The sequence below is a fragment of the Pezoporus wallicus genome, unplaced genomic scaffold (genome assembly GCF_028554395.1).
Source record: "Pezoporus wallicus isolate ANWC-B61680 ecotype Strahan unplaced genomic scaffold, APGP_CSIRO_Pwel_v1 contig_5418, whole genome shotgun sequence".
Lineage (NCBI taxonomy): Eukaryota > Metazoa > Chordata > Aves > Psittaciformes > Psittacidae > Pezoporus > Pezoporus wallicus.
In genome coordinates, this window is record NW_026640709.1 from 1,227,255 (window position 1) to 1,252,805 (window position 25,551).

Genomic DNA, 25,551 nt, shown 5'->3' on the forward strand with positions numbered 1-25,551 from the left:
AAAGGTATTCTTTGATACCCTTAAACTTCCAATGTATTAAATGAGTGGGAAACATGTTCAGATTCCTGATCTTAACAGCGACCTAAGATCACTATTCCAAAACACATCAGGATTTCTTTTTATTTACATATGTCATACTCATATATATACAGATACGGACTGATAATGTATCCTAATACTCTTGCCACTTCCTCAAAATTAGCACAGAAAAGATACAGATAAGGAAAAATGGACTAAAGTGGAACTTTTGAGCAAGACAACTTCAGAAAGAGAGGAAAACAGACAAATTCAATAGTTGAACAGGGAAAACTGGAGTCTATGATTTCCAGACACATTATTCTTCCTTCTGATACTACAGACTTCCTATGTTTCCCATGCAATGGGCCTCAAAACTCCTATTTATTTAGCATAAACAGCATGAAGCGTTTATAAGACAGCTCACGGGCTAAAAAGTCAACAGGGAAATTTCCAGGTTCCAGCTCAAATTTTCTGAAATTTTATTTGAATTGTTTAAATTCAAAGTCAGACTGAGTCTCACACTGTTCACAGTAAACACTGTACATTTTTGTGTGCATTTCCAAGGCCAATTAGACTAACCTATGTAAAGGCCTGAGTGCAATTTATTTTCTGCTGAATATGTTTCTTAAAAATTGCCTCACTATCTCCCGAGATTTTAAATCATAGTGGTAACCAGTTGTCTTGGGGATGACAAGAAGCAATTCTGCACAGGCAGTTGTTCAAGAGAGCCTCCCCACTGAATTATTCTGAGACTTCGTATCAGCATGCTTTAAAAACAGCCTCCAACCATTGCCTCAGACTCACTTTTCGGAATATATGAGCACTTGAAATTGGTTCATGATAAACTTGTCAAGGGCTCATTTTATCACTTTTTAATTGAAAGCAGGTCACTAAAAAATCTGTCCATGTTGAGAATGCAAAAGCATTTGGGAGGGATATGACACATCATTCAAGCAACACTGAGTGTTCAAATGATGCTTAAAAGCTCAATACATAATGCTGCCCAGAAGAAGAGAAACTCTGCTTAGGCAGCCTCTATGCATACCTCACAGTCAGATCAGGACTGGCTCCCAGATACAAACTATGTGCATATACCATGCTAGTAACTGATCAATGGCTATTGTTACACATCACAGGCTTAGAAAAAAATCATGAAAAGCTAGATTACATCTAAAATCTGTGAACTATCATGGTAAATTTATCAACAATCAAAGAAAGAAGGTTTGGTTTGGTTTGGTTTTGTTGTCCCATTGGAAAAACTGTTGGCATCTTCAGCAAATGCGTCACTATTGCTCTGACATGTTCCCATAGTGGCTCTCAGCAGGTTCAGACAAGAAATGAGAAGGCTGAGATCACTTTCTTGAGTTATATCTTACTGTGAGATCCAAGTCCTTGCTGGGTCAGAAATCACATGGTGTATTAAGGGTTTAAGATTAATTCTGGAAATTTAAACTCCTGTTTTAACCATAAGCCATGATGGAAATGGGCTACAGAAAAAATAAATTTGATGAACCTGGGCCATGGAGTAATAGAACTTCATAATCAAGGCAAAAAGAGTGAGGTAACTGAAGTGATATATGTGCTTTTAGCATCCTGCCAAGTAGCTTGCACCACTACCTTGTTTTGGGACTCCAATGAGAAATGACAACATTAGGTATTTTATATTAGAGGAGAGTTTTTGCAGGGTTCCATGTAACTCCATTCATGTTGGCAATTTTTACGTCAAAAGGCAAGGAATAACCTGCTCCATTGAACAATGGAATGAAATCCACTCTCTTCAGGCTGGTTAGCAGAGACCCTTCTTCTTCTTTCTGATACAGCCCAGATTTAAATGTAAACTGACTATTAGGTGAGAACTCTGTTGTCCATTACCAATTCCTGAAAACTTCAACATGGTTTCATCTCTTTATAACCAACACCAACATTTTTTCCTAATGGGGATAAAAAGTAGTAAAAGCAAAAGTAATATCCAAGCCAATCCCCTGCCTTCAGAAGACTACACAACATGCAGATGACATCCTATACTCAGGTGATATATTTCACAAGACGATAGATGAAGAGAGATACATAGGGATGTAATATTAACATCAAATACATTCCAACTCCCTTATCTAATCTGATGAGCCATTTAACAGTTGATCTATCAGGTCAAGTCTTTGAATCAGTTTTGTGCCATAGGAGTAAAAGACGCCTAATATTTAAATAATAATCTTTTTGACAAAGGTGAACTTCATCAGTAATAAAGATTGTTTCCAATCAGTGATCTTCAAAAGGTCTCTTCTGTTTCTTTCCAGATGACTACACAAAACATCACAGCACATACAATACCTCAGTATAATCCACTGCCACTTATTTTCCTCTTTGCCATTATTTCTTGACCTTTATGACGTACTTCGTAACTGTTTTAGGCCTACAGAAGGTATGCTTTTGCCTGCATATGGAAACTGTAAGCACTTTCATCCTTCCACTGCCAGAACACACACGCACAAGCTGGCACATTCTCCTAATCACAAAAGTAAAAAAAAAAAATAAATAAAAAAAAAATCACAGCTGCAGTATTAATAGCAAATATATTCTGGTTCATGTCTGGTTACACTCAGGTGAACACTGATAAGTCATGTGTGAGGTTCTCATACGCAGCTCTGCCTCTGCAACACCAACCCTAACATGCCTCTGCCTCTTTTTAACACTGTGATGCAGTTCGGTCCTGTACAGCTTCTTGCTGATCCACCCCTCTCCAGTATTAATAATAGACATGGTTTATTATAGTTTGCCGTAGCTGGTAGATGCTTTTTACAGAAAACTAACTATATGGGCCTTCATCTCTCCTCCCCCAAATCTGAGACTTCAGTAAAGATAGGCAAGTATGCTAAATTTTGCAGTAATGTTTCCTCCAAATGATAACTCTAAAATGTCATTTCTGGATATTTGCAAAACACATGATGAAAAAAATCTGTCCTAGTTAAGCTATTTTGTGTGTCCTTCTAAATCATGCACAAGTGGTTCCAACAATATATATGAAAAATCACATTAAAGTACCATATTAAACAAAACTGTCTTCATTGTGCAACTGTGCCCCAAATTAAAGTATATGCCCTGTACGGACCATCTTGGCCATCTTAGGAGGTACATACCCTGCCTGATTTTTGGCTGATCTATATTGCATTTACAGCATGGGGAAATTGGAAGCAACTCAAGTACTATTTTTCAAGAACAAACTAAGGTTAGATCTTAAAGCAACAATGCTGAGGCAAATCATAATACCTTCCCTCCCAGCAGTCCCAGTACGGCAGTTCTTCACTACTTGCTACGCTCAGGCAGTGTTTATGGAAAGTCACTGAGTACCTTCAAGAAGCAAGTCTCTGACTTACCCATAGCATTTGCCTCCAAGTGCACAGTTTTCCTAGCACAAAATTAAACACTGGGGACTAGCATACCATGCCATTCACAGCAGGGCTTCACGGCACACTCAGTTACGATATGTTGAGCACAACAACATACTGAAAACAAAACACTTCAGGAAGAAAACTGAGCAAATGGCACGGTATCTTTGGACCATCACCAAAGCACCAGGTCTTCATAAAATAAGGTAATATGCAAAAATAAAGCTTAGCATAAACAGTAGGAATAGGAAAGTGTTGCTAGACATTAAAGAAATGCTAACTTTCCTAGCTTGGGAAAATTCATTCATCACTACAAAGTCATTGCTTTGCAGCTTGATTCAACAGCATAGAAGGATGCATAACGAATTCCTTATAGGTAGTTAAGAATATTATATGTTCTTTATAGAAAAAAATAAAAATTTTAAACATATTGGGTTCAAATCTAACATGCAATCCTACGAATGCCTGATCAGTTTTGCTTTCTTCCTCTTCCCACTTTCAAATTCTGGTCTCTTGCACAGCCACATAGCAGCAGAAGAAATTTCCAGGAGCTCTGGACATTTCTGCAATTACTTAATTTGGTTTAAATGACTATATGATAGTAGGTGTTATTATGCGTAATAATCAGCTACAGGAAAAACGCTTTGACCTAAATGATCAATATTCTTTCAAAAAGAACAATGAGGATTGCTGCCTCAAAATGCCATCACTGCACAGACCTGTTTTAACTTTCCCCTCTGTAGCTTGGAACGGACTACCGAAGATAAAGGGTCACAGCAGAGTGGAGTTGTGCTCTGAGCTCTCATTCCTCCTTTGGTGTAATTAGGCTGCATCATGGTCTGTAATTGAATTTCTGCACTCACAGCTTACAAGAGAAATGCTCAAAAGAGAGCAGTGGGAGCACTGTGCTATGCAACTCCTGATTTGTAAGTCAAATTAAATTATATAGATTGAATTGCAAACACTCAAGAGCCCCCCTAACCTGGGGTTCGCTCTTCTGGCAGTACCACATGAATGTCTTTAAAGAAAGCAGCTGCCTTTCCACATGCCACTGTGGGCATAAGCTGCCTGTCCCAGTGTGAGCAACCAGACTGCAGGACTTTGCCGCTGTTCCAGGCTCCTTTAACGCGAGCAAGCTACAGAGGGATGGGGCACCACGCTGGATGCTGCGCTCAAAATGCCAGTCCTCTCCTTCTGGCACAGAGAACCCTACTGTTCCTTTTTAAAAATCTCCTGCTCTTAGCAAGGTTTGTTTTCCTAACTGGTTCCCAGAAACCTCTCGGGGGTTCCAAGCCCAGAAAAGTAATTACTGCATTACTTTGGCCACAGACACAATATCAACCTTGTTAGACTTGGCATGTGGAGACAGCCAAACACCTGCTGCTGTAACATTTATTTGATAAGCTTCACGGTTCGCTGACATAAACCTGATCCCGCTGACCTGCAGGAGGATGAAAAGGAACTGGGGGGAAAGGGTGGAGCAGGTAGGCAACCTCATGGCCCTCTGGCCAGCAGCTTACAGCCCTCTCTCCCAGCAAGCTCCCATTTCTCTTTGCTTTCTTGCTCCCTGGTGAGAGCTTCAGAGAACTGGTTTTCCCTCTGCAGTTATGCAGGCAGATGTGGAAGGGGCTAGGATTCCCATGCCTTATGACGGATTAACTGACAAGTGCGGGATCAATACAGGAATTGTTCTAGCTCTGGCTGCATCTGTAGCCTTCCAAAGCAGACAGAATAGCTGCACACACTCTCGCTGGCATGGTGGTGTGTGCACTGAAAGGCTGGCTTAATACCAAAGTCCATTAGTTAACAGCAAGGGGGGAAGGAAGAGCTGCAAATCAGTCAAATCAACAGATAAAAGGTTGGGAGGAAAGCAGATACAGAAATAGAAACTTTTTTTTTTTTTATTCCTCAAATGATGCAGTTTTCTTGTCTAGTGTAAAAAAAAAAAACAAACAAAAACGACCAAACAAAAGAAAATGGGGCAAAGGGAAATAGATAAGGCTTTGTCCTAAAGGGGACCATCTCTTCCAGTGGAAGCCAGGGGACTTAGCAGGAAGGAGAAAATCATCTTCCCAACTATGGTGTTCGGCATCAGGAAACAAACTTCTGACAGGCAAGCTTGCGTCCTTCTCAGTCTCATCTTTTTCTAGGCAGGGGGAATCAAAACTGGACTATCTAGAAAACCAGGAAAGGACCCACCCATGTATCTGCTAGCTGTCACTTACATGGAAAGGGTTTGATCTCAGGACAGTACATTTTCGAGTGTACCTATCCCTATGTATGTTGATAGTGCACCTTGGAGATACACAGCCTGATTCACCCACTTGGGAGACAGTGAGAAGCAGATGAATCGCTTTGGATGACATCAGAGCCAGACCAAACTTTTATATAAAACTTGGCAAAAACCTGAAGACTAAACCTCTGAACGTGTATGAAATTGTCTACATGAGCATCTTCTATCTTGTTTCACTTTCTTCTGCTGGCTCAGAACCTCAGGAACTTTAATTCCTGAAGGAGAAAAACCTGCAAAAATTCAAATAACACACCACAGGACATTTTCCAGATAGATTCAACCCAAATCAAAGCAAAAACCTCAAAAGAAAGCTTCTCTTGTGGAATCTCAAGCCTAGTTTTGCAGGTATGTGAAATCCAGATTATGAACGATAAGCCTCTGAAATTTTGGACTAGTACCAACATTTTACTTTTGTATTCAACCCTTCAACGTTCAGGACTCACAGCGTCAAAGTGAAACACTAAATACACTCAGAAAACCAGCAGGACTGGATTCTCAGAGCTCTACTAACACAATCAACTGTTCTTCAATTTCTGCCTTTACTGAGTAGCCTGTTTCTCTCCAAACGGTATGAGACAGATTTGTTAGAGCTAGTAATTAAGAAAGAGAAACAAATAACCTGATACTCTTAGCAGACTCTTGTGGAAAGTGCTGCAAGCAAAAAGAGAGTGTAAGTGGATTTGATGCACACTGGGAAGCCTGTACTGCTTGGAAGCCTTTGGGTACAAAAGAAAAATTATGTCCAGCTCGCAGAAAGCACACCAGACTGAGCCATCGTAGTTTACTTGAAAACTGCTGATGACTGAAGCCAGTAACTTCAATCTTCCTCCATCATTTTGCTTCAGGCTCTACACCCGTGTTCACCGACAGGCTGAAAGGAAAATAACTCCAAAGGCATTACTTACACACCAGGCAGTGGAGATAAGGAAGAACTCATGGCCTGTTCCCCTACGGTTGCTAGAGACCAGCAGCAAAACTCCCAGGCTAAGGACAATTTTCCTGCTTGGAGGTTTCTAAATAATAAAGCCATTTCATTAAGTATTAAGCACCATTACAAAGTGACTATAAAGATCCTCCTAATGGGATTTCTGTAAAAAACCCTATCATATTATAGGGTGCTTTTCTGTATTATTTTGCCTTTTATTCTTAAACCTAGTTTCAGACTGTGAACAAATGTACACCTTGTACAGCAGCTTCCACCCACAATTTCCCCAGAGCAACATGCAGAAGCTCCCTGGAGGATATATGTTTCATGGTAAAATACTGGTAGACTGCTACTCTAGCAGGAATACTTTTAAATAAATTTCAACAGCCAGGGTGAACTACTGCTGATTACCATCTGAGAAGTGGCACCCAAGCAGCTTGAGCTGACAGATCAGCAGAGCACTCTGAAACCACAGTAGGTTTGGAGCACAGCAAGGCAAATGAGAAGCAATGAAGGCCGTACAGCTCACTCACAGCATCCCCAAGAGAGCAGCCGTATGCTGACAATGAACACTGCAGCCGAAACAAACCAAAATTGTACAACAGCTACTTAAAATAAATCCTCCCAACAGGCCCTGCTTCCTGTTCTGTTAACAGCCACCAGACCAGAGGAGTGGAACTTACTCTGAGTCACGTAAATGCACGTGTGCTCAAAAGCACTAAGCCCTGGGTGCCTAGGCATGTGTGGCTGCATATGCATTTGTGTGGCCAGCTACAGGATGACAAGAATAACACAAATGCAGGAAGTCTCCCTCTCCATTTTCTTGGTCTCTGCAGAAAATTTTATGTCATTGGAAATTGAAAAATTGTGAGGTTTTTTGTGTCTCTAGGTAAAATAGAAGTGTTGCAGGCCCTTAATAGCGCATGGATAACTAGAGCTCAGCCAGGTAGAGGTACTCAGAGGTAACACATCACCTCCACTGTGTCACACCCCTGGGAATCTCCAGGATCAAGACCTTACCGCTACACCATTTTGCATGACAGGAAAGGATCAAATTGGACAGGTTAAGGGTAGAACATCAAGATAAAAGTTTTTGTCACAGTAACTGAATATTGTGCCTTCAAATCTCTTCTTTCCTTTTCAAAAACTATTTCTAACTTTGTAGTTCTGAAGAACAACTTTTACATTGTGAACTGAGAGTAAGCAATTTAGTAATTTGCCCAAGTTTGCAGACACACTAAACCAGGTTTCCCAAAAATAACTTCCAGGTCATAACTCGATGCCTTGAAATGACTGTCTGAAGCCCATCCTTCTCCCCAGAGTTTTTTGTTTGAACATATCTAGTTTCTTTAGCTTTGAATCAATGGAAGAAAAAGACTGCAGCTTTTTGTTATGTCTTGGGTTAAAATCTATTGAAAATTGGTAGATCTAACACTACATTGCCTTTCAGGCTAAATAAGGCTACAGTTAAATTCCTCTGTGTTTAGCAATTGCTAAAAACAAAAGACTGCAAAAAAAGCCAACACAGGCTGCACAGTGTCTGGACCTCACAAGACAAACAAAATCATGGGAACAGGTTCCCCAAACGTGGAGATTAAGGCAATGAGTAGCGCAGCTCTGCTCCTAAAAGTTACTCATCCCTAACTGGGGATGAGTATGCTATCTTTGTCAACATATGAAGCAGATCCTGACATGTGAGTTTTCCTATAGCCAACACTAAGTACATAAATTTTACTACATCAAACTAATGTAATTATTTCTTTGATATTTTGCTAGCTGCCACTCAACACGTGGAATAGTAAAAGCATAAAATTGTCTATTTTGTATGTGTAAAGAACACCAAGAACAGGTTTCTTCTTAAAGAAAGCCATCTAAAGCCATCCAAAACGAATTTACTCTCTCAGAATGCTGACATTACTTTGAGTCTTAAAATAAATCTCTAAAATCCATCAAGCAGGTGAAAAGGGCTTCCATTTCATCCTTTAGCCACACTTTATCCTTAGCCAACTTGTAGATGGCTAATCACCTCCAGTTATTTCTGAACAAAGTTTTAACCACCTCTGTTGGAGTCATGAGTACCTAACGTATGTTGCGGAGAGAGGAGGAAGTGATCTGTCTGAGCGTTAGACAAATAATAGACTTACTGACAGAATAAAAGCAAAATAACAAAACGAAGTAACTGAAAAGGACAGAAGACCTATTTGCTTATAGCAGCATTTGAGGAAGGCCTAGGACAAAGTGGGACACCTAACAATATCTAAAAGCCTTTGGGTCTCTTTATTCCAGCTGTATCAGGCCCTAAGTTTTGGTAAGAAGGAATACAGGCAGGAAATGCTAAGAAGATTTCCAGCCTTTCACCTTGATATCCAGATAATCTTTCTCACAGCACCAGTCTATCAAATCAAACTTCATTTTTCCTTTTAAAAAAACCCAGTCTAATTCCCAAGAGCTCTACAGCATCTGTGGCACACAGGAAGTGGACTGGGTACTGAGGGGGAGGTACAGCATGCATTCAGGAGGAGGAAATACTACGTGAAAATCTCTTGGAAAAACCATGTCCTGCACAACCTGATCTCCAGAGAACCTGTTATAAAATGTGAAAAATTATTTTAATCAAGCAAAGTGTAAGAGATTACGTGCATACATTTGCTTGAATTGACTCATAAGTTGGAAAGCCATGAAAATGCAAAACTCACTTTGAAAAAATATGACCAGAGAAGGATATACAAAGGTTTCTGGATGACTGTGCAATACCTGGATTATCTGTGTATGTATATATGGCCTTTAACATAGTAGAAATGAAGTATTCTACACATAATGATGAAAAAGATTAAAAACCAGGACATGGATAAATTCTTTTGTCCACTATCACATAAAACTGGCAAGAATTAGCATCTGAAGCCAGATATCTTCAGATCTTATTCTTAAAACCATATTTCATTTGATACTACTCATTCCTAGGGCACATTTAAAAGAACAGTGAACCCACTGGTGATGACTGTTGTGGTTCATTAGCCAGTCAGCAAAAGATATGCGTCCTGCACATACTCATTTACCATAACAAATATTTGCACATGGGATTGAAGCACTGGGAAACCATACACCCACAGGTATTTTCTCAGTCAACCCTTCCTTTCAAGGCTCGGTTCCACTCCCTCCTCCATCTCAGTCCCTCCACTAATCTCCCCATTAGCCTTTTAGTTTTGCTTAGATTGCAAGTCATCGTCATGAAGTACATGAAAACTGTAACCAAAGACTGTCTTTGCCTAACATAATCTCTCAAATAATTTCCAGTTAATGATTTACTGTTTGTTTCACTTCTCCACCCACTGTCTGGCTTTTTTAGGGCAAAGACATAATTTCTTGTGTGTTGCTAGAAGACTACATGTACCACTAGGGCTAAGATTGCAATAAAAAAGATTTAATGACAAAATGGATTAATAGAACATTTGAATATTTTCCCTTCAGCAGAAAACAGTATGTTGCTGCTTCAGTGGCAAAGGCTTTTATGCCAGAAGTAGCTAAGAAATGCCTTCTGAGAGTGCCACACCAGTGGAAGTACTTTTGGCTCGACATGTCCAAGTGTCTGCTGATCTGATTCATCAATGAGACAATTCATTGTCTGTTTCTGGGGAGAGAATGAATGGAGGAGTTAGATCAATTATCTGAGAGTCTTCAGGATACACTCTGACAGATGATGAAAGGACTCTAATATGTAATTGAAATACCCCGTACCAAAATACTCACATTAAACCTCGGCTGATTACACACAGGTCTGAGCTATCTCAGACCTTCAGAACAGGAACTGAGTTGTTTATCAGCAAAAGCCAAACTTCTAAAAAGCTGGCTGCCCACTACAGAGCCTTTGTGTTGGGTAAATTAGCTTCATGAAGAGAATCAAAATGAATTAGAACCACATGGAGATCCTCTCCCTTTACCCCCCTTTTCCCCCTTCCTTTTGCTATATGAATCCCCTCACCAGGAGAGAGAGGCCAGCTCAGTCTAATTTAGTCCAGTGTTTTTGTTTCCTAAAGTCTCAGTCTTGGGCTGAGTCCATTAATAGGCTGCAGCTGATTTTAATCTAGCTGAACTCAAGACTTCTCTCTTCTTTGGTTTTAAAAAGATTACAATTTGTGTGTTATATAAATAGAGGGAAAAAGGAAAAAAAGAACCAGAACGAGTGAAAAATCTGTTCTCCATTAGCTGACCTGCTGAACAAGCCTGTGATTCAAATAAAGATGAGAAATGAGAGTTGTGGGGGGAAAAATACACAACTAAAAGCTCTTGTGATACTGCATCCAGACACACTGGTAAGAGGAGATGCAGTAATGTCTGATAGCTACCATTACAATCGTAACAGCAGAGAAGAGATATTAAGGAGACTCTAAAAGTGGCAAACCAGATGCCTCAAAGACTGTTCGGTTAGTTTGCAGCACCCTTTCCCAGTCAAAACCACTTTGATTAGCAACTATGAACTCTTTGTATCTCATGTCTGTCTGGTAGCTAAAGTGGAATAAGTTGGTCTTAGACTAGCTCCTTGTAGATACTTGTGAGCATAAAATAATACTTTGATATCCATGTGGACTGATTAGAGTGGGATCTCAAAAAAGGGGCGCTGAACCTACCAAGAGTTGCCTCAGATCAGTGCTGAGGTACCTTGGGAGAACAAGTAATAAAGAAGGTGTATGGGTATGTTGTCCTCCAGCTCTGGGCTCTTCAGGGAAAGTGAAAGAAGAAACAAAGCTCATGTGTGTAATGAAAAAATATTTCTCCTTTTGTTTGGAAAACCTATTCTAGATTAGCTCTAAAAGTACAAAAAAGTATAAAACTGGTCTGCCGCAAAAGGTAAATGGAAGCATTATTTTTGGCATGATACAAGAGCTCAGAAGCTCTAACACAACAGTCTTCTTGTCATGGTAAAAGATGACAGAAGAAAATCACTTCGCTGTAGCACTGTTTCTTGTGATCACAGTTGTAGATGACTGTCGACAAGGCTGTCAGTACTCATATATACCAGTACTAACATCAATATGGTCAAAACACTTTTGTCTTACTGGTATCAAACCACTCTGGAGATATCTTTGTTTCTTCTCGTGTCACACAGGAGGAAGAGAGTTGAATGCCGTAACCCTCCTCCATCTCAGAAAGGGAAGTCTCTTCATCAACTTGCTGAACTATCTAGACACTTAGTACAGCATGTTTTAGTGTACTGTATCCTAAACTAATGCTATGTGTGCTCTCAGACCCAGATCTTCCAGCATCAGTTTTCTCTATTAATTTCCGTGTGCTGATTTTTCACAGTAACACATTTAAAAACTTAAGAGAATGCTATAAGACGATACGTCTAAGGATCTGCAAATTGTGAATGCCAGTGCTAAACTATTTTAGTTTTGAATGGGAAGGGACTGGGTGCCTTTTTTTTTTTTTAATGCCAGCTTGAATTCTCTGGCTGCTTTACGTCACTCTGGAACCCTGTACACAGTCAGAGGACACTGGATGGCTCAAGACTGGATGGATCCATTACTTTTAAAAATAATTGCAATAAGCTGCAAATGTCACACTCATTCTTCTTGATGCTCAACCTCAGTGCTGATAGAAGCATAGAATAGTTAGGGCTGGAAAGGACCTTAAGATCATCAAGTTCCAACCCCCCTGCCATGGGCAGAGATGCCTCCCACTAAACCATCTCACCCGAGGCTCTGTCCAACCTGGCCTTGAACACTGCCAGGGATGGAGCATTCACAGCTTCCCTGGGCAACCCATTCCAGTGCCTCACCACCCTAACAGGAAAGAATTTCTTCTTTATATCCAATCTAAATTTCCCCTACTTAATGCATCCCTGATGCATTAGAAGTTTCCCTTTAGAGGAATCTCCTCAACAGCTCATATACATCTGCTCTATTTAAAAATAGCTGCTGCCACCAAGGAGCAAAGCTGAACATGAAGGGACTATGAAGGGCAAGTCAGTACAGTGTAGCACCCTGCAGACAGTACTATTTGTAGCAACCTGCAGTCACAATTCTGGTGGAGAGCAGCAGGATGGCAGCCATTTGGAAGAAGGAGAGTTACAGAGCCTTTTGTAACAGACTTTTGTTCTTTGACTCCAGCTAAAAACCTGCTTTCAATCCACAATGAAAACAAGGTTTTTATTAACCTATGAGCAAGATTTTGAGTGAGCTGTACTCACAAACAAAAGATCCCAAGAAGCTGGAGTCCTGATGCCGTTATGACTTTAAAAACTCAAAATAGCATTTGGCTCCTCAGAGAATCCATTTCAGAAGTCCAGAAATGTTTTTCTCTACTTGCTAATGTTGTCATTTTGGGAACTGCATGCCTGTTTTACACAAGAGGGTATATACCCGCATAAAGTAAAAATCACAGCTTTGCCATAAGAAGGAAATCCAACAGACAAAGTAAAAGTGCTAGTAATCAATAATAAACAGTAGATACTCAGAGAAACAGATGGACAGGCAGACATGAGTAAGAGGAATTACACAATCCTATCAGCTTTACCTGAATACAGTCCCTTGTAGTAAGTGTCAACTGCAATGATAAACAAGCCTGGATTAAACCCAGGAATTTTTCATTCCTTGCTAATGGGGCAAATGTAACTTGGAATGGGGTCTGTATGCAATCACTGGAGGTTTTATTTGTATAACTTTCCTGGAGTTTGACCATGACTATATTTGATTGCATGTGGGTGGCTATGGGATGGGCGGACAGCTGGGTGAAAAGCTACGACAAAAGGAATCTTGTCCCATTTCCTGCCTGCGCTTCGTTCACTAATGAGCGCTGCTCTGGGTCATTCTCAAGATTTCTTCATCTGTTGTTGTCTCGTCTGCAAAAGGGGCACCCCAGCAGTGGAGCTGTTGTCAGCTTGTCTTGAGAGTTTACTCTGCTGCCTCTCACCCTTGGCAGCTGTGTGGGACTGTAAGTGCCTGGCTGTAAACAACGCTGTATTTTGTGCTTCTCTTTGGATGATTTGAAGGCCAGTCTGAGGCCAGATGTGTTTGCTGGTGTAATCTTTTTCCCATTTCTTGTTATAAATGTGTATCTCAACAGCTAATATTAAAGTGAAATCAGGATTTATCTGTTGTCTTCTTCAGTGTGATTTGTGGTGGAAAGAGAATGTTAATAAAACATACTGAAGTCCTCAGTCTCTCCTTTCTTCCTGGAGTGCTTGAAATGTTCAGTGAATGTACCCTTACAAGTAAACAGCCAGGCTGTGAACCTGATGGCTCTAGACTCCTGCTGTAGCAACCAATATCCCTCTTGCTAGCTTGTGAAAACAAAGTTATTTTGCTTTTCTAAGAAATACTGTTTCGCAGTTACACTGCCTCATTTATTCTTCTTTTGTCAAATCACTTGAAAAAGTTTTCTCCTGGTAACAGGTTTCATCTTTTTGCTAGGATTCTTTTATAAAAGGCTTTGACCTTCTGCAGGCAGGTTTCAGGTATCTCCCACAGCAAACTTTTCTGTTATCAAGTCCAGTCCCTTGATTAGAAACCCCACTACACTAAGACTGCATCTATGAGTTCCAGTAAGCCTCTATTAATGCAAAAGGGGTAAATCACACCCAGTTTCACTGTACCAAAGAGATTACTTTTGATGTGTATTGTAAAATGGTATTGAAATAGATTTACCCTTCCAAGCAGACAGAAAGGTGAAACAGTGGGAAGAGGAAAGCTGCAAGGGCTTAGCCCACGCCATCCACTAATGGCCCACAGGACATGCGCTGTTGTAGTGTAACACACAGGTGTGCCCCTGATTCTCCCTCCCCTCTTTGCATTTATGGCCATGTCCCACCAGAGAGAGAGAGAGATATGCTCATAGAAACACCTTCCATAAAGAAAATAATAGGGTTGTCATTTCCCCAAGAAGCCTTTCAGAGAAATGCTCTAAAGTTTCATCCCAGTGGAAGTTTTTGCCACGCCCTCTAGCACCGGGGGGGGGGAAGGAAACTCCTTCCACAGTGCCAGGCAGCTCTAATCACAGACGCACCAAATCAGCACCTATTCAAGATCATTGTCCCCTGGCAGTACTCAGAAGCTCATCTATTGTCTTCAATTGCAGTAATGAATGTTAGTTACTCAGGCAACCTTGCTAGTTCTGTTCAATGAATAGGCCACCAAAACCCTAGGCAAATTGCATTTCTTCTGTGCCTCTTCAGTTTTAACACCCAAGTACAAAAACTGTAACTGCATACATAAACCCCCATGACTGGCATAGACAGACATGGTTGAAGACAACTGTTTAGCTGGCACACAAGATTCAATTTATTCCATTAAAACCACTCATGATGATATGTGAGAAGGAAAGAAGCCCTTTTGGCTTTTAGGAAACAAATAATTTCTGGGGTTAGCAATTAGGAAAACATAGCAAACCCCAAACATTTGTATTTGTAAACTGAGTACACTTGCACTTGCTGTGGCTTGACTAAAATGTGCTAAGCCCAATGTTGGATCTTTTTTCTTTAAAGAACCACCACACTTTAAGATTCTAATAATATAAAAAACCTAAGCATGGGCAGAGTCATTCCCCAACTCTTCCATCCAGGTTTTCAGCATTTTACTTTGATTTCACATCTACTACGTGAAGTAAAGATCAATCTACTTCCGGAAGGCTACTTTGGTGGGTGGTCTGAGGTCATTCCATTTCTTAATTTTATTTTCCAGTACAGTCAGATTTGTCTTTCAATTTATTGTGTTGAGCTTAATGGTTTTACAGACCCACAGTACTGATAATGTAATACAGAGTATTTGCTTTATTTCTTGCTGTATCCAGCATGGTTTCACACACAAGCTGATCACCTCCAGAACCACGAGAAGCATATCTAATTTGAACTTGGCCCTAATTCTCCTGCCTTCATCAGTTTTGTATACAGTTTATATACAATGAACCCTTGAAGAAAATTCCTTACACTTGACCCTTTCAGTAGCTTCATGGGATTGTCTCCATTTTTTTTGTATTCTTATCAAATGGTTTCACTCTATCGAATCAACATGCCCTCAGAACAATTGCATTAAACAAAACAAGGCTGTTTTCTCTAATTAAAGTTCTTACTCTGCCTACAGTAATGTCAGTAGAGCCTTCACAAAACATGCAATCTATGAAGCCACTGTATTATAAAATGTTTGCAAGCAGTCTTCTGAAACTTGTGTCTTACTCGCTGGAGTAAGCAAATCCCTTTTCTGAGCTAACCACTAAAGTTGTGACCGCAACTTTTCAGATTCTGGAATTACGGAAATAGACTCTGTCACAAATGTGTGAAAGTGTACATCACGCACCGTGGTAACCTGAGTTAACAACAAATCAATACGGGGTGCACTCTGAATGTGCAGACAAAGCTGCTAAGTATTTGTGAGCTGCTTCCATTTTGTGTCCAGAAATTTCAAAGTACTATATACAAGGAACGAACTCTTTATATCAGAATCAAAATATGCACAAACTTTTTTCGAACTTCCCAGTAACACAGCATTGTCTCTAATGGGGTATAAATCCATTTCTCCAGTGCTTCTTGATACATGGAGATGGCACATGGACTAGGCAAAGCCAGAGGAAGACTAACGCATAGGCAGGCTAAGCAAACTTGCATGATTGAAAGGAGTATCTTTAAATCATAACCCAAGCTTAGCTGATGACACAACCATTGTCTGAATCATCTGAAAATCTGAAACAATAGCTCTGAGCATGGTAAACTTTGTCATTAATCTGACAGTGTGTCAGCCTCATGACTTGAAGGACGGGGAGAGGGGCAGCAGGGATTCTGCCACTTCAGCAGACAGCTCTATGGGTGGAGCAGGAGCAGAAAGTACAGTAAGCCTGAGTCAGTCTCCAGCAGATACATTCTTGATGCTTCAGCAACATGACTGAACTTTACACTCAGGACACCCAGTGCCTGTCACCCTCAATAACGAAATGGCATCTCTCACTGTTGCTGATGGTGAGCAGCAATGCAGAGGAGGAATTACATAGCAAAGAAGCAGCAAAGCAGAGGAACCAGAGTTTAAAACCTCACATGACCTAAATAAATACTAGCACTGACATACCTAATTTGGTGCTGTCATGCAAGGGAAGCCTAGTCTTTAGATAAACAGAATGTCCGCCCTTAAACGTCCTGAACTATCAATTTTCTCCTTCTAATACTGCAGAAAGGTTACGCTGCAGTGCCCTGTGCTTCCTCACATTTAAAGTTAGGGTAGCCAAGGGCAACAAAGACTCCTTCCTCTCTAGTCTGATAGCATAGTTCTTCCTTCCTTTTGTTCACATGAAGAACAAACACTGAGTTGAACAATAACAGTGGATGCTTCGTTATGATGCCCTTCTGGGCACCCAGCCCTCGTTAGCATTATCTTACCAATTGGTTTTGTTTTGAAGGAAACCATGAATGGTCCTTTCAATTGCTGGTGTTTCAAGATCAACATAACCTCTACTTCCTCTGTTTTAAAGTCTCCTTATTTTACTAACAATATGTGCACTATGAAAAAAAAAAAAGACACAGAACCAATGAACTGAGAAAACTGCCAGTCTAAGGGGTGTGCAGGAACAGAAGGCCATTTAAAATAGCTTTCTCTGAACCAGCTGAGCTATTGATTCTGAGCATTAGAGTTAAAACCCAAACTAACCACAAAAACAAAGAAAGCCAAAACAACTTAATCTTTGGCAACTATTGAAGGAAGTGCACACAAGGAACAGTTAAAACTCAGAATATACTTTATTTGAAAACATCCAGGCATCTGATCACACTTCCTGAAATCAACATCAGCAGCAGATCCCTCCCTGTCTCATCTACTTTATGGACAAAAAGGTTTTTAGTCATTCAACAAAATCAACGCCCTCTGATCCATAACAGCGGGTGGCAAATGCAGTTTACTACAAACTTATCACTTGTGCATTCCTGCAGTTTTACTCTTCTTGGTCAAGTAATTGTTTTGGGCAAGTCACTAAACTACCACTCGCTTTTCACACTATGGGAAGGACAGGTGAACAAATTTAATGACAATTGTGCAGTCCTCTCTGCACCACCAAACCAGGCACAGTCAAGAAGCCACACTGAAAACAGCTGTTGGTGGATGCAGCTGTTCCAGTGGTGACTGAGAAGGGGAACAAACACAGGCAGACAGCTTCATCAGTCAAGATACCTTTTCTGCAAAGACCTGTCCACAAAAGACACATTCTTGAGCTGACTGTGAGGTGAGCTGGTCTCAATCAGTGCCACACAGCCCTCAGGTGGGCCAGCTCATTTGCCCCTCTGCCAGAAGAGGACCATGAGTTTGCATATTCAGTCTGCGTGCTGAAGTTTCCTGTGCCCTTGAGTGATGCAGCAGTATGCAGTGTCCTTCCTGAGCCCAGACAGCTGGGACCAGTGGGAGGGATGCCTTTCTCTCCTCATGTTCAGATGTGACAGTGGAATTTAGTTCTTTCTACACTGGAGAAATCTGGACTTGCTCTGACTTCTGGCCACTGCTTAGGAACCTTTGTTAGGGCATGACAGATCTTCCATATGAAAATCAAACTGTGCTTTGGGTGGCTGCTTTCCCTCGCTGCTGCTACAGTAGGTGGTAAGCTATTGGGTCAGTTACGTGACCATTCACTCCCTAGTTCAGCCTAACGCACATTCAAGAGAGAAAGGGGGAGCAAACCTGTTTCTCGAGGAAAAGTAAGTATTCTGGATGAATAAAAGTTAGCTCTGTTAAACATCAATAGAGTAGAATTCAGTATTACTCAACTGGAAGGACTGTGGTGATGAAGCGAAGCCATAAAGCTGTAGGGGAAAGAGGGCTGAAAGGCAAAGAAGAAACAACATACCTTTAAGCTCCAGTGTGCACAGCATGAGGCCCTGCCTCTGTATCAAATATGAAGGTGGCTGGGATCACATTACAGAACTATCAGAGTTATGCTTTAACCATTCTAATTTGGTTGTTTTGGCTTTTGCTTGCAGATTAGGATACACTGGCTTGATTTTCAAAGGTAACAAGCACCTACAGCTCCCACTGACTTTGGTGACAGCTGCAGCTCTAAAAATCAATTTCACATAGTTTGCATATTGAGAAGAGCTGAGGGAAAATAAAAGGCCTATTATGTGGATACGAGGAGTTTAAACAGCGCTGATGGGTGGTATATGAGTCCCTTCCCTTTTCAAATGAATTTCACTTCATGTTTTGTTTGGTTTTCCTGTTGATGCATCCTGCACCCTCCAGTGCTAAGCTGGTGGGATCCCACATACTTTTCCTGGCATGTGGTGTTTAAAATAAGAGACCTCAGCAATCAGATATCCTCACATTTCCAGCTATTGAACGCAATTCATGAGTACTGTGATCCAATTTCGGAGCAGAAAAGAAAAGATACATAGGAATATTCTCCCGGTGCTGATACAAGGCAGACAAAGAAAACTGAGCAAACAGGATGTTCTGCCCCTCTGTGAACTTCAGCAAATGGCCATAGCAGACAGGATACAGTCTGCAAACTCACAGCTGCAATGTATGTGCCTGGCTGCCCAATACCTTGTTCTGCGTAATTCACTTGCACAAACAGGGCATGAAGAAAGTAACAGATCTAGCATGCAGTTCGCACCCAATATGCCTCAAGACTGAAGTCCTTCATCAAACACACACTGCGTGAAAGAGGAATGTGATGTTTTCTGTATGCAACTAAGCAAAAGAGTCTCACTTTAAACATCTTCATGAGTGCAATGCTTGGTGTTCATGACTCAGGACATCAGCCTGCCTATCTAAAATAATTCACTGAGTAGTAAGGCACATTCCAGCTTAAGTCTCCACAAGAACACACAGCACTGAGAAATCACTCTATTGCAGACTGCTTCATAGCACTCTAGTAGTCCCACAGCATTTTCCAGGAACATCACTCTTCATATCTCTGCTGCTGCTTCTGGAGATCACACCTTTCACAGGACATTTGACTACATGGGTGATTGTTTCTGTAATGGAAAAGCTAGGAAGTTTAAATAAAAACGAGATTCAGCAGACAGTAAAGTAAAATCTTTCCAACAGCAACATCTTTTGTTGAACTGATCATTGTAGCATCATCTGCCTGTGCTTCCTCTTCACCACTGCAGTCATGCATGTACTGCTTTGCCTTAGTTGAGCCCTAAAGCAGACCCTCTAGGGTTTTTCAGGTGGAAAAACAGGGAACAGCCAGGGCTGATACACCATGCTCTAACAAACTGCTGACTCCACTTGTTGCCTCTCTCACCTTGGTAACTCTTGGCTAGCTCAATCTGGCCCTGAAATTCAGTATCACAATGTTTTCAGAGGTCTTCACAGAAATGAATGACAAAGGACCACACTCTGGTTTCACTACAACATAAATGATGAGAAGAGCTGCAAGAATCCTTAATACCACGTTAAAAGTTCAAATGAACATACAGAAAATACTTTACCATAACAGCCCCATGTTATTAGTTTTAAGGAATGACTGTAGTAAGAAAAACCTTTTGAAGTAAAAACCTGTTTGTTGGGAGGGTTCATCACATGTGTGTCTGTTTCTATGAAAGTGCTATATATTCCTGTTCCATCTTACCAAGACAGATTTAAGCTTATATGATAAGATCATTTAAATTTGTCGTTAGTCCAGTTTTAAAGACAGGGCAAGTCTACACATCAGATGCTGAGATACCCGAGGTTATTCTAGGTGTGTTAACTCTGGAAACATAGAGAAAGTTTCATAGAAAAAACAGTACTGGGGCCAAAGCAGCAGAAAGCCTATTTGCAAGGCGTTACCCCTGTGCTAGTAATCTCCTGCTCAGGCAAAGTTTTCTAGTTTAGATGAAGTATTATTCCAATGTGCCTATCTACACAGGATTGCACTCTGGAGACTTCCAGGTTTAGACTGCAGCTAACTTCTGGATCTCCACACCATTCTCCCCTCCCAAGCACAGGGAACAATAAAGTGACCAGCATTTCCCTTTGGCAACAAAGCTGTATGCTCAGAGATTTTACAAGATTTTAACATGGAGAATACATAAAGTCCTACAGCTAAAGAAAAGTTGTGCATGCTACCAAGATTAATCATTTGGGTCATAGTCCTCTACTGCTACCATTTTACAGAAGAAAACGACAGTAGTAATGGCTTCATCAGGCATGCTAGTGGTGAAACCAGAAGAGACATAACCTTTCAGGACAGCAAAAGAAATGTAGTTGTGCCTACGTGAGAAAGAGATAAATCACAGTGAGACTTAACTGCTTTTTACTTTCATAAGCTGCACACAAGAGCATGAGACTTCACTATGGCTGAAAACGTGGGTTTGGACAGACTTTTTTTGGCTTTCTAAAGCCAAAATGAACTCATGACTGTGTTCACTTAAGAACTTAAGTCCATTTTAGGTACATTTTACCTTATCTTACAAATGTGTGGCCTGAAAGATGTAGTACCTTCTACATTAAATCCAGGCAATTATTAGCAGACTCTTGATCTTCTACAACATTCAGTTCCCAGAACAATATACTGTCACAAATCACAGATACTACCTCTAATCAACAGACAACTTCACTCCATATGTTAAAAGCCTTTTGGAAAAAAGGCCATTTGCTTTAGCACTGTGCTGAAAACACAGGGGAGCAGCTCACTTTGATCAGGAATTCATTACAGAGAGACTGGTAAGGAAGAGATTTCTCTGAAGTGAGACCATTTTGTCCCAGGAAGCCTATGCCAGGCTTGAAAAGAGGGGGATGTCTTTGCAAATACAGACTTAAACTGTTCAGCTCATTGTTTCAACAACAGTGGATTAAAATAATTTTGACTCATACTCATGTAAATGAGAACAGATTTGGCATACTGCTTGTACTAAGATTTTTTTTTCATATTACATTTAGTAAAACTTAAATGCTGGCATTTCAGCTGCCATTTAGCAAAGCATTTGGGGGCAAGTTTGGCTTTCAGGGCAAGAAAGCAGTACTGTATCTTCAGTGTCTTCACACATGTGCTCAGAAATAAGCAAGTAATTCAATACTTCATGCTAAACTGGATTTATCCAGCATAATATCATCCCAAAAGTTAAGCTCACAGAAAAAAAGTATGGCCAGAAACCTTACAGAGCTGTTGTCTATCTACTGTTTCACTAGAAGGATCATGTTCACAGACAGAAACATTTAATTTTATTGAAATGACAGAATTTAGATACAGTTCCTACTGTATCTAAACCCAAGATGCCTCTAGTCTTCCTTCACAATTAAAATATGTTCCCCCCACCTCTCTTCATTACCACTTTTAGTTGGCTTTGCATCTGTGCTTTGTTCCTGTGGACTTCTTCATTTGACAGCCATGGAGTTCAGCTCCTCCAGTGAGACTTTGTTTGACACTGCTGCAGAGCAGTACAGCACTTTCCACAAAAGCCACCTAGTGAGGACACCCTCACCCGAGCAAATGCCATTTCTGGGTCAGGTTTAGAAACCCATTCCCCAAAATGTCATGAACCAGCCAAAGCAAAGGACATTTTCATTGATGTCAGCTACATCTGTAGGAGTGATTTTGCTGGCACTGGGATGATGGGAGTCTTAATTTTTTTACATTCCTTACTGCCAGGATAAACCTAGGCTACTAACCAATTGCAGTTTTGTTTCCTCTCATTGTTACAAACCTGTTAGAAATAGCACAAGACTTTTGGTGTCCTGTGGGGAATACAGCAAAAACGGTTCCACCCCACAGAGACCCTAACAATGATCAGTTCATCTTTATCCCTCCAGCAGGACCGGAAATCACCAGTGGTACTGCAAATCTGTTACCATCTCAATAGCAATGCACAACTTTATTCCCATTAATCTGTCTTCCATCCATTCACACATCAAGTACAACCCTGCTACATTTTACAGATTATATCCATGTTATTCCAGACAAAGGTCACTTTATAGTTACAGTTCTTTAATTGAATAGAAGCTTTTGATGCAGTAAATCATTGTCTCTCACTGTTCAAACTCACACAATACAATACAAATAATGCTGCCCTTTCTTTCAGAATTTCCCTTCTACCTCACTACTCCTTTCTTTACAAAATAAAATGCACTCTTCACTTGCTTCAGCCATATAAATTAGTCACAGCATTTGGAGACACTTTGCCACACTGCACTACAAACCCAGACCCTATGCTATTTTGAGATCAAAATGAGTCTCCTTCCTTACATTAGTGACAAATGCAACACAATGTACCAAGGTTTCCCTAGATTTAGCTGTTCCCAGATCTCTCCCCTATTAGTAGGATGAAACTTAAAACCTAAGACACTCTCTTCTGAGTGCCACATATTTTTTGTTCCTACTTATGAGAAGTTACCTGCTTCAATAAGACATTATAGGCAAGGTGAGCACGGCTGTGTGCACATAGACACATGAGCAGTGGAAAAGAGGGCAGGAGAAAGGGTGGATTAATCAACTAATTATCCAGTCCTCATGATACAAGAATCTAACTTTTCCCTTTAGCAACGCTAAGTATTCTGTCTTTACTTTGAGTGGGAGCCAGTGAGCATGAGACACAGATGTTTTGAGGTTAAGTTTCCAGGTAGTTATAACTTTCTTTCAAAAGGAAGAATAAAAGAGGATAAATCTTAATGTCAAGTACACTCACGCAAAACGGCAACCATTTAACAGCAACAGTGCTTTATTTAGCACTGAAGGTCATGACAAGAACTGAGGTCAAAAGCTAAGGCAGACAAATTCTAATCTGAAATACAGAACAAATATTTAGCAGCAAGGTAGCTAAAGCCTGATAGCACTGTCAAGACAAACCAGGAACTTTTATTTCTTGATGTCTTCAAACAAAAGTGAATGCCTTTCTAAAAGACATGATTCAGTGTAAAAAGTTATCACATATCTGAAGGAAACATGCATGATATATGGGAGGTCAGTCTGGATGAACAGCTGATTCCACCCATCTTTAAACCCTATGACACTGAAAATAAATCATTACTCAAAAGCAAGTCCTAGCTCACTAGTATTATTTGCCTCTGAGCTCTTTCAGTGAAGAGCAGTGTTAATCAGTTTGGTTAAAGCATTTAGTGAAAAGACTCTCCAGCTGGCAATCAGGCACCATGTTCCCTGTCCTCTTTTGCAGCGCCATCCTCTTGGTAACAGAGGGCATTTACTTAGGTGAGATGGAATGAGACATCCACAAACAGCCCAGCTATCAGCTGCTAATAGCTAGGCTCTGTTGCTTGCTATTTATATCCTAGAATGCTGCTACTTCTAAAGTTAGACTTGGACGATGCTTAAAACCGACGTCAGTTTATTCAGCCTATCTTCTTTTTTTGCATATGTGCTTGCATGGCTAAGTGGCATCTTCAAATTCAGCTGCCCTAACCCAGTATGTGTGACATTCAGCATCAATGAAACTACAAGGGGAGAACAGACCATAATCTGTTCTGACTGATATGCCAGAAACAGAACTACCAGCTAGTGATTTCCAATCCAGACCATAAATTATATCACTGCCAATGAGAAAAATAATCTTGTGACTTGCACCCTTAAACAGTCAGGTCTGGAGCTTTTTGTTGTTATTCTTCTTTTTAACAGTATCATCTCATTTATTTTACCTAGCGTATTGAATTAGGGAAGCAACAGCAAGTCCTTAAACAGAACACACAAGCAGACAGCAAAACTTCCAATATTTTGAAGTGCTTAGGTCCAGGCTCCTGCCTTCCTGTTTATGATCTCTATAAAACAGATTTTGCGTTCTCAATTCAGGTTCATACAGAGTCACACTGTACAGCATGCAGTACATTACATGACATCGTATTGCAATATAAAGGCAATTAAGGCTTTTTTTTTTGGTTTGCACTCCACCCCCTCCATAGCACAGTGCATACTGAAGCTATGAAAGCAGGATAATGAAGGCTGACTTCCCCTGGTAAATCTCCGACTAGCCAATCTTGCTTTCCAACCATCAAATTTTGTTTCTCTAGTCTGCAAATGGAAATAAAAGAATGAGTGAATAAATGGATTCTTTTCATCCCTAAACACTTCAAGTTTATAAAAGCAAAGAAGTTTTCTCTGTGGCACCCTTGGGCAACCTGGAGCAATCCTCTGACAATAAAAGAGAAGCAGTTCTGCCTTCACGAGGGTCTCCTCCAAACACCGTTCTTGCACTGAGGCCATGAGATGCAAAGATACCAGGGAAACAGAGAAGCGATTTACATTGACAAAGAGGATTTTGATACACTCCTCCAAATGGGGCAGCATTACCATCTTAATAGCCTTTTGCTCTCAGCCTTCTTCCTGAGGACGCTGGAGATTTTTGCAAATGGAGAACAGTTCCGCTTCCCATTTTAACTGCAACAATAGCAGAAGGGCTCCTTAAACTGCATCAAATAGCAGCCTGTGAAATCCCTAACTAGCTGCACTGCCTCTCCTGCCGTTTTATTATCCTCCAGCCCACAGAACAAAAAGGGGGGGGGGGGGGTGCTCCTCCTCATTTTTAGCCTATTCCACACATCCTAATCCCTCAGAGGTGACAATGGAAATTGCTTATGGAACTGTTAAATCACACGTTCACTTTGTCTTTCATTCCCCATTCACCCTCTCTAATCGAGGAGTTTCCAGCCACATTTTCCGATATCAATTTGTTTATGGCCTATTGGCTAATGGTCCCAGGATGGGACCCCCTGAGTAAAAAGAAGGAATCCTGGGCACTTCAGCCAGCTGCTGTTTCTCACCAGTTCCCACACCCATCCACTTGTTCCCATCAGCCATCCTGAATGTGATCACCTCCTGACACCATCTGAATTCAACAACAAAGCCTGAATGGGAAAGCTGCCTTTGCAATCAGTCTACGGGACAGATTCCACTTGTTAGTGCTATACGATGTCCCTTGAGCAGCAACGCAGGGACACTCCCTCACCGGCTGACCCATGGCCAGTTGACTTATTGATATCTTACCTTGTGTCCAGCTTCCCTTTGGAAAAAAGCACCAGCTACAACTCTCATAAAAA

At 40.8% G+C, this 25,551-nt stretch overlaps 1 protein-coding gene across 4 annotated transcripts in view; it reads right to left on the reverse strand.

The window, feature by feature from the left end:
• RAD51B (RAD51 paralog B) overlaps positions 1-25,551 on the reverse strand; it is a 458,657-nt gene that overhangs the window by 133,079 nt on the left and 300,027 nt on the right. The window contains exon 11 of one of the 4 annotated variants that reach the window (XR_008973584.1): positions 24,157-24,276. The exons of the other annotated variants lie outside the window; for them this stretch is intronic. The gene's annotated coding sequence lies outside the window, so the exon portion shown is untranslated. The remainder of the gene's footprint in view (positions 1-24,156; positions 24,277-25,551) is intronic. 4 annotated transcript variants of the gene reach the window in all.